Raw genomic sequence first — 10,777 nt, forward strand, 5'->3', positions numbered from 1 at the left:
CTGACAGGTGTAAGGTGGTATCTCATTGTGTTTTTGATTTGTATTTCCCTGATGATGAGTGATGTGGAGCATTTTTTCATCTGTCAGTTGGCCATCTGGATGTCTTCTTTGGAGAAGTGTCTATTCATGTCGTTTGCCCATTTCTTCACTGGATTATTTGTTTTTTGGGTGTTGTGTTTGAGAAGTTCTTTACAGATTTTGGATACTAACCCTTTATCTGATATGTCATTGGCAAATATCTTCTCGCATTCTGTCAGTTGCCTTTTAGCTTTGCTGATTGTTTCCTTCGCTGTGCAGAAGCTTTTTATTTTGATGAGGTCCCAATAGTTCATTTTTGCTTTTGTTTCCCTTGCCTCCAGAGACACGTTGAGTAAGAAGCTGTTGCGGGCAAGATCCAAGAGGTTTTTGCCTGCTTTCTCCTCAAGCATTTTGATGGCTTCCTGTCTTACATTGAGGTCTTTCATCCATTTTGAGTTCATTTTTGTGTGTGGTGTAGGAAGGTGGTCCAGGTTCATTTTTCTTCATGTCACTGTGCAGTTTTCCCAGCACCACTTGCTGAAGAAACTGTCTTTATTCCATTGGACATTCTTTCCTGCTTTGTCAAAGATTAGTTGGCCATACGTTTTTGGGTCCATTTCTGGGTTCTCTATTCTGTTCCATTGATCTGAGTGTCTCTTCTTGTACTGTACCATACTGTCTTGATGATTACAGCTTTGTAGTATAGCTTGTAGTCTGGTATTCTGATGCCTCCTGCTTTGGTTTTCTTTTTCAAGATTTCTTGGACACTCAGGTTCTTTTCTGGGTCCATACAAATTTTAAGATTATTTTTTCTAGCTCTGTGAAGAATGCTGGTGTTATGTTGATAGGGATTCCATTGAATATGTAGATTACTTAGGGTAGAATCAACATTTTAACAATATTTATTCTTCCTACCCAGGAGCATGGAATGTGTTTCCATTTGTGTCTTCTTCACTTCCTTTCATAAGCTTTCTATAGTTTTCAGCGTATAGATGTTTCACCTCTTTGGTTAGATTTATTCCTAGGTATTTTATGTTTTTTTTTTTTTGTGTGTGCAACTGTAAATGGAATCGATTCCTTGATTTCTCCTTCTGTCGCTTCATTGTTGGTGTAGAGAAATGCAACCAATTTATGTGCATTGAGTTTATATCCTGCAACTACGGTGAATACATGAATCAGTTCTAGCAGTTTTTTGGTGGAATCTTTTGGGTTTTCCATATAGAGTATCATGTCATCTGTGAACAGTGCAAGTTTGACCTCCTCCTGACCGATTTGGATGCCATTTATTTCTTTGTGTTGTCTGATTGCAGATGCTAAGACTTCCAATACTATGTTGAATAAGAGTGGCGAGAGTGGACATCCCTGCCTTGTTCCTGACCTTAGGGGGAAAGCTCTCAGATTTTCCCCATTCAGCATGGTATTAGCATTGGGTCATTCATATGTGGCTTTTATGATCTTGAGGAAAGCTCCTTCTATCCTTACTTTCTTGAGGGTTTTTATCAAGAAAAGATGCTGTATTTTGTCAAATGCTTTCTCTGCATCTATTGAGAAGATCATATGGTTCTTGTCCTTTCTTTTATTGATGTGATGAATCAAGTTGTTTTGTGGATATTGAATCAGCCTTATATCCCAGGTAAAAATCCCACTTGGTCATGGTAAATAATTTTTTATTGTGTTGTTGGATTCGGTTGGCTAATATCTTGTTGAGGAATTTTGCATCCATGTTCATCAGGGAAATTAGTCTATAGTTCTCCTTTTTAGTGGGGTCTCTCTGGTTTTGGAATCAAGGTAATGCTGGCTTCATAGAAAGAGTTTGGAAGTTTTCCTTCCATTTCTATTTTTTGGAACACCTTCAAGAGAATAGGTGTTAACTCTTCCTTAAATGTTTGGTAGAATTCCCGTGGAAAGCCATCTGGCCCTGGACTCTTGTTTTTTGGCAGATTTTTTATTACTAATTTGATTTCCATACTGGTTATGGTTCTGTTCAAATTTTCTATTTCTTCCTGTTTCAGTTTTGGTAGTGTATATATTTCTAGGAAGTTGTCCATTTCTTCCTTATTGCCATTTTATTGGCATATAATTGCTCATAATATTCTCTTATTATTGTTTTTATTTCTGTTGTGTTGGTTGTGATCTCTCCTCTTTCATTCTTGATTTTATTTATTTGGGTCCTTTCCTCTTTTTTTTTTTTTTTATCAAACTGGCTAGTGGTTTATGAATTTTGTTAATGCTTTCAAAGAACCAACTTCTGGTTTCATTGATCTGTTCTACTGTTTTTTTGGTTTTGATAGCATTAATTTCTGTTCTAATCTTTATTATTTCCTGTCTTCTGCTGGTTTTGGGTTTTATTTGCTGTTCCAGCAAATAAATTTGCTGTTTTATTTCCAGTTCCTTAAGGCATAAGGTTAGGTGTGTATCTAAGATCTCTCTTCCATCTTTAGGAAGGCCTGGATTGCTATGTACTTTTCTTTTATGACCCACTTTGCTGCATCCCAAAGGTTTTGGGTTGTGGTGTTATCATTTTCAATGACTTCCATATACTTTTTAATTTCCACTTTAACTGCTTGGCTGGCCCATTCATTCTTTAGTAGGATGTCTTCAGTATCTGAGTATTTGTTACCTTTCCAAATTTTTCTTGGAGTTGATTTCGAGTTTTATAGCATTGTGGTCTGAAAATATGCACAGTATGATCTCGATCATTTTGTACTTACTTAGGGCTGATTTGTGTCCCAGTATGTGGTTTCTTCTGGAGAATATTCCATGTGCACTGGAGAAGAATGTATATTCTGCTGCTTTAGGATGAAATATTCTGAATATATCTGTTAAGTCCATCTGGTCCAATGTGTCATTCAAAGCCATTGTTTCCTTGTTGATTTTTTGGTTAGATGATCTGTCCATTGTTGTGAGTGGGGTGTTGAAGTCTCCTAATATTATGGTATTACTATCAATGAGTTTCTTTATGTTTGTGATTAATTGATTTATCTATTTGTGTGCTCTCACATTAGGCACATAAATGTTTACAATTGTTAGGTCTTCCTGGTCTATAGACCACTTGATTATGATATAATGCCCTTCTACATCTCTTGATACTGTCTTTATTTTAAAGTCTGGATTGTCTTGGGGCGCCTGGGTGGCGCAGTTGGTTAAGCGTCCGACTTCAGCCAGGTCACGATCTCGCGGTCCGTGAGTTCGAGCCCCGCGTCGGGCTCTGGGCTGATGGCTCAGAGCCTGGAGCCTGTTTCCGATTCTGTGTCTCCCTCTCTCTCTGCCCCTCCCCCGTTCATGCTCTGTCTCTCTCTGTCCCAAAAATAAATAAATGTTGAAAAAAAAAATTTTAAAGTCTGGATTGTCTGATATACGTATAGCTACTCTGGCTTTCTTTTGTTGACCATTAGCATGATCGATGGTTCTTCATTCCCTTATTTTCAATCTGTAGGTGTCTTTTAGGTCTAAAGTGGGTCTGTTGTAAACAGCATATAGATGGGTCTTGTTTTCTTACCCATGCTGTTACCCTGTGTCTTTTGATTGGAGCATTGAGTCCATTGACATTTAGAGTGAGTACTGAAAGATATAAATTTATTGCCATTATGATGCTTGGAGAGGTCGAGTTTCTGGTGGTGTTCTCTGGTCCTTTCTAACCTTTTGTTTCTTTTGGTATTTATTTATTTATTTATTTATTGATTTATTTATTTATTTATTTATATTTTCATCTTTTCTCCCCTCAGAAAGTCCCCCTTAAAATTACTTGCAGGGCTGGTTTAGTGGTCACAAACTCCTTTAATTTTTGTTTGTCTGGGAAACTTTTTATCTCTCCTTCTCTTTTGAATGACAGGCTTGCTAGATAAAGAATTCCTGGCTGCATATTTTTCTGATTCAGCACACTGAATATATCCCACCACTCCTTTCCGGCCTGCCAAGTTTCTGTGGATAGGTCTGCTACAAACCTGATCTGTCTCCCCTTGTAGGTTAGGGAATTTTTTTCCCTTGCTGCTTTCATGATTGTCTCCTATCCTGAGTATTTTATGAATTTGACTATGATATGCCTTGCTGATGGTTGGTTTTTGTTGAATCTAATGGGAGTCCTCTGTGCTTCCTGGATTTTGATGTCTGTGTCTTTCCCCAGGTTAGGAAAGTTTTCTGCTATGATTTGCTCACATAACACTTCTACCCCTATTTCTCTCTCTTCCTCCTCTGGGGCCCCTGTGATTCTCATGTTGTTCCTTTTTATTTTTTTTATTATTTTTTTTTAATTTTTTTTTTCAACGTTTATTTATTTTTGGGACAGAGAGAGACAGAGCATGAATGGGGGAGGGGCAGAGAGAGAGGGAGACACAGAATCGGAAACAGGCTCCAGGCTCCGAGCCATCAGCCCAGAGCCCGACGCGGGGCTCGAACTCACGGAACGTGAGATCGTGACCTGGCTGAAGTCGGACGCTCAACCGACTGCGCCACCCAGGCGCCCCTGTGTTGTTCCTTTTTAATGAGTCACTGATTTCTTTAATTCTTAAATCGTGCTCTTTTGCCTTAATCTCCCTCTTCTTTTCTGCTTTGTCATTCTCTATAAGTTTGTCCTCTATATCGCTGATTCTCTGTTTCTCTATATCGCTGACATCCATCCATCCTTGTCGCCGCTGCATCCATCCATAATTGTGGCTCAGTTATAGCATTTTTCACTTCATTCTGTCTATATTTTACTTCTTTCATCTATGCAGAAAGGGATTCTAATCTATTTTCGACTCCAGCTAGTATTCTTATTATCGTGATTCTAAATTCTGGTTCAGACATCTTGCTTGTATTTGTGTTGGTTAAATCCCTGGCTGTCATTTCTTTGTGCTCTTTCTTTTGGGATGAATTCCTTCATTTAGTCATTTTGAAGGGAGAAAAGGAATTGATTAAGTAGAAAAATTAAAATTAAAAAAATAAAATTTCAATTTACCCTACCCTTTCAATTTGCCCTACCCTACCCTAGTTTTGTATAAATTATTCCATTGATGTACATTTTATCTGACACCTGATATTGCACACTTTTAAATATTGCTAACTGAAATATCATAAATGCTATCAAGCTGTGACCTTTGTTTTTATTTTCCTAATAACTAATAATTGAATATATCCTCATATACTTTCTGCTATGTGTAATTGTCTTTCTATGAAAAGCTCATTTGTATCTTCTGACAACGAGTCTATGTCATTGTTTCTCTGTTTCTCTCATTTTTTTAGGGGTCCTTATAATTGCTTTTAACTCTCTGTTGTTGTTTGTGTTCTCTGCAATATTTTCTCTCATGTTGTTACTTGCCATTTTACTTTAAAATGGGTCTGTTGGTGGCCACAATTCCTAAATTTAAACATGGAAGCAACTTTTAATTAAATTTTAAGAAATATTTTCCCCAAACTGAGAAAGATTATCCATATATTTTCCCTAAAAAATTTAATGTTGTACCCTAAATACACCTGGAATTAATTAATGTGTGGGGAGGAGTGTGGGCATCCAAATTTGTTTTTCCATCTATGTGACCAAATTTCAGTTTAATTCACTAAAATATTTTTTCTTTTCCATGGAAGCCTTTATATTTCTTAATTATATCAAACTCCTGCGTGCGTGTGTGTGTGTGTGTACATGTGAAGGTGCTGATATGTTTCTGGGTCTTCAGTTCTCCTCTACTGCTTAGTGAGTCTTTTCCTACAACAATGCCACCTACTGTCAGTTATTATATGTTTATTATAAATTTTTATATCCGGTATGGCAAAAAATTCCTCCTTGGTAATCTTCTTGCCATTTTTAAGTTAAAGAATAATTGATGTATATTAGTTTCACGTGCATACAAAATTATTTAATATTTGTAAATGTTGGGAGATGATGATCACAACAATAAGTTAGTGAACATCCATCCATCATGTCTAGTGAACATCCATCCATCATGTCTAGTGAACATCCATAGTTACAAATTAATTTCTATTTCTTGTGATGAGGATTTTTAAGATCTACTTCTGAGCAACTATCAAATATGCAATATAGTATTATTAACTACAGTCACAATTCTTTAACTCAGATTGCAATGAGTTAATTGTTATTTAACAGTTTTTAACCCTCTTTGCTTATTTCACCCAAACCCATGTTGGAAATCACCACTCTGTTTTCTGTGTCTGTGAGCTTTTTTTTTTTAAGATTTCCCACAGTGGTGTGGTCATATGGTATCGGTCCTTCTCTGTCTGACATATTTCACTTAGCATAACACCTTCAGTAACCATCCATGTTGTCACAAGTGGAGAAATTCCATTTTTAAATGGTGGAATAATTACATTTTTACATGTAATACCACATTTCCTTTATGAACACTTATGTCTTGGCTATATTGGTAAATAATGTTGCAATGAACATGGGATGCATATATCTCTTCAAATTAGTGTTTTAATTTTTTTCAGATAAATACCCCAAGTATTTTTCTAAGTAATCTCCATATGGTCTTCCATGGTGCTTCAGCAGTTTTACATTCCTACTAATAGTACGCAAGCATTCTGCACAGCTAGGAAGCAGGGTGTTCACTCACATGTTCCCAATTTCCCCAAAGTAGAAGTCACTGACTGAGAAAATCTCTTTTGTTGCTGAGCCCTTCCTGTATGGAATAGGTGTGACCTGAGGAGTAAAAGGAAGCTGTTCCTCAGGGTGTCAATCTTGAATTGGTCTCTGCTTTGATGGTGTGCTGGGACTTCTCTGCTGGACTGCCAGGGTGCACAAAGGCACTGTCATCTGTTGGTTGTGTCACAGTCAGTGTTCTTTGTGGGAAGATGGTAGAAAGTTCCTATTTTGCTATTTTGTTGATGTCCCACTTCTGATTCTAAGAATTTTAAATTTCAACTATATTTTTTCATTTGTGAGTTTCAATGCTCTAGTAAGTGATAACTTGTCTTTAAGAAACATAGTTGAAAGGCCCCTTTCCCATAAGGCCAGCAGAAACCTCTGCACGTGCCATGTCTCCTGACCATAGAGTTCTGAAAGTCTTCAGTTCTAGTGGAAATAGCATCAGTCTCATTTAACAAGCAGACCAGAGAACACCTAGTTAAACTTGCCACACTCTGATTAGGGTCCAAACAGTGTATACTGCAGGCAAGGAGTGCCTCTGCAGAGGACTGAGCAGAGAGATAAAGCAGCCAAAACACAGCAGCAGAGTTCATGTAGCACACACCAGAAATGCTCCCTGAAGTGCCAGGTTCAGGACACTATTTAACCTCTTCTTCACAAAGCCATTACTCTCAGGAGTTGGAAAGAGAACAGGCTTTTTAACACACAGAAGTATGCAGAGACCTAAACATATTGCCAATATGGAGGAATTCACCCCCAAGGAAAGAACAACAAAGGTCACAGAGATGTGATCAAAACAGATATAAATAATATGCCTGATGGAGAATTTAAAGCAGCAATTATAAGTATATTCTCTAGCTTGAGAAAAGGATGGAATATTTCAGAGAGACTATACCACAGAGATAAAAGAACTAAAAAAAAACAATCAAAAGTGAAAAATGGAATAACTGAGTTTCAAAACTTTCTTAGTGTAATGAGCACAAGGAGGGAAGAAGCAGAGGAATGAATAAGTGATATAGAAGATATAATTATGGAAGATAATGAAACTGAAAGGAAGGAAAGTAAAATATTAGATCATGGATGTAGACTTAGGGAACTCAGTGACTCCATAAACCATAATAACATTCATATCATAGGAGCCTCAGAAGAAGAAAAGAAAGTACAGGAGCAGAGATAAGTACCTTAACGTGGGGAAGGAAACAGACTGCCAAATTCAGAAGGCACAGGGAAGTCCCATCAAAATCAACAAAAGCAGGCAAACACCAAGATATATTTAAACTTTCAAAATATCGCAATGAAGAAAAAAATGCTAAATGCAGCAAGACAAAAGAATTCCATAACTTAGAAGGGAAGACCCATGAGGCTGGCTGAAGATCTCTCCACACAAACTTGGCAGATCAGAATGGAGTGGCTTGATATGTTCAGTGTGCCTAATGGGGAAAATGTGCAGCCACGAATATTCTATCCAGCAAAGCTATCATTCAGATCAGAAAATGACAAGTAATCCAGTTAAGAAATGGGCAGAGACTAGAATAGACATCTTTCCAAAGAAGACATCCAGGTGGATAACTGACACATAAAAAGATGCTCAACGTCACTCATCAGAGAAATACAAATCCAAACCACAATGAGATACCACCTCACAACTGTCAGAAGTGCTGAAATGAACAACATAGGAAACACCAGGTATTGGTGAGAATGCAAAGAAACCCACTTACACTGTTGGTGAGAATGCAAACTGGTGCAGTCCCTCTGGAACCATATAGAAGTTCCTCAAACAGTTAAAAGTAGAACTACCCTACAATACAATGCCTGTACTACTAGGTATTTACACAAAGGAATAAAAAAACCTGATTTGAATGGACACATGAACCCTGATGTTTATAGTAGCATAATTTGCAATAGCCAGACTATGGAATGAGGCCAAATGTCCATCAATTGACGAATGGGTAAAGAAAATGTGGTATATACATATATAATGCAGTATTAGTCATGAAAGAATGAAATATTGCCATTTACAATGATGTGGATGGAACTAGAGTGTATTATACTAGGCAAAATAAGTCAGCCACAAAAAGAGAAATATCGCATGGTTTCACTCATATGTGGAATTTAAGAAACAAAACAGATGTCTCTATGGGAAGGAAAATAAAAGAGAGAAGGAAGGAAACCATAAGAGACTTTCAACAATAGAGAACAAACTGAGGGTTGATGAAGGGAGGTGGGTGGAGGATGGGCTAAATGAGTGATGGGTATGAAGGAGGGCATTTGCTATGATGAGCACTGGGTGTTATATGCAAGAGATGGATCACTAAATTCTACTACTGAAACTAGTATTACACTATATGTCAACTATCTAGAATTTAAATAAAAATTAGAAAAAGAAAGAACGAAATCTTGCCACTTGCAATGATGTGGATAGAACTAGTGTGTTATGCTAAGCAAAATAATTCAGAGAAAGAGAAATACCATATCAGTCATATGTGGAATATAATCAACTTGATTAATGAAAATGGGGGAAAAAGAGAAAGGGAAATAATAAAAGAGACTCAATGATAGAGAACACACTGAGTGTTGCTTGAGGGGAGCTGGTGGAGGGTGGGGTTAAATGGGTGATTGGCATTAAAAAGGGCAGATGTGTGATGAGTACTAGATGTTGTATGTAAGTGATGAATCACTAAATCTTACACCTGAAACTATTACACTGTATGTTTATTAAGTTTAAATAAAAATTTGAAGGAAGAAACAAACATACAAAAATATAAATCAGGTGATATCATTTTAAACTGTCCACTGACTTCCAGTCACTTTAATGCATTTTTTATCCAATCTGATTTTTTATCTATCCCCATTTTTTATCCATTTAATGTTTTTTAACCTATTCTGATACTTTTTAGACAAACTAGATTTTAAAACAAAGACTTTAGCAAGAGCAAGAGATAATGATGGGTATTGTATCATTATTAATGGGTCTATCCATCAAAATCTAACAATTGTAAATATTTGTGCCCCCAAGTTGAAAAACCCAAATATATAAATCAATTAATAACAAAAATAAACTCATTGATAATAATACTATAGTAGTAGGGGACTTTAACAGTCCACTTATATCAACAGACACATGATCTAAGCAGAAAATCAATTGGAAACAATGGCTTTGAATGACACACTGTGCCAGATGGACTTAACAGGTATAATCAGAACATTTCATCCTAACGTGTCAGAATATACATTCTTCTTGAGTTTAAATGGAGCCTTCTGCAGGATAGATCACATACTGTGTAACAGTTAGGCCTCAGCAAGTATAAAAAATCAAGATCATACCATGCATATTTTCAGGTCACTTGAAGTCAAATACAAGAAAAAGTTTGGAAAGCCATCAAATATATGGAGATGAAAGAACATCCTCTTAAGAAATGGATGGATTCGGGGTGCCTGGGTGGCGCAGTCGGTTAAGCGTCCAACTTCAGCCAGGTCACGATCTCGCGGTCCGTGAGTTCGAGCCCCGCGTCGGGCTCTGGGCTGATGGCTCAGAGCCTGGAGCCTGTTTCCGATTCTGTGTCTCCCTCTCTCTCTGCCCCTCCCTCGTTCATGCTCTGTCTCTCTCTGTCCCAAAAATAAATAAACGTTGAAAAAAAAATTAAAAAAAAAAAAAAAAAGAAATGGATGGATTCAACAGGAAATTAAAGAAGAAATAAAAAACACACGGAAGCAAATGAAAATGAAAATGCAACAGTCCAAGCCCTTTGGGATACAGCAAAGACAGTCCTAAGAGGAAAGTACATTGCAAGTCAGAGCTATTTCAAGAAACAAGAATGGTCCCAATTACGCAACTTAAGCTTACACGTAAAAGACCTAGAAAGCAAACAGCAAAAGAACCTAAAGCCAGCAGATGAAGGGAAATAATGAAGAAACAAATTAGACCAGAAATAAACAATATAGAAACAGGGAAATGAAAAAAACAAAAACCCCAGAGGAACAGATCAATGAAACTAAGAGCTGGTTCTTTGAAAGAATACACAAAATTGATAACTCCCTAGCCAGACATGTAAAAAAGAAAAGAGAGAGGACCCAAATAGATAAAATCACAAATGACAGAGGGGTGCTTAAGTGGCTGTCAATTGAGCATCTGACTTCAGCTTGAGTCATCATCTTGCGGTCCGTGAGTTACAACCCTGC

At 37.1% G+C, this 10,777-nt stretch overlaps 1 long non-coding RNA gene across 1 annotated transcript; it reads left to right on the forward strand.

Annotated features, from left to right (window-relative positions):
* Positions 1–8,816: 8,816 nt before the first annotated feature.
* On the forward strand, positions 8,817–9,295 carry LOC123607913. The gene is made up of 2 exons (XR_006716972.1): positions 8,817–8,885; positions 9,252–9,295. It is a non-coding gene; the product is annotated as an uncharacterized LOC123607913 (long non-coding RNA).
* Positions 9,296–10,777: the final 1,482 nt, after the last annotated feature.

The sequence above is a fragment of the Leopardus geoffroyi genome, chromosome B2 (assembly GCF_018350155.1).
Source record: "Leopardus geoffroyi isolate Oge1 chromosome B2, O.geoffroyi_Oge1_pat1.0, whole genome shotgun sequence".
In the NCBI taxonomy this organism is placed as follows: domain Eukaryota; kingdom Metazoa; phylum Chordata; class Mammalia; order Carnivora; family Felidae; genus Leopardus; species Leopardus geoffroyi.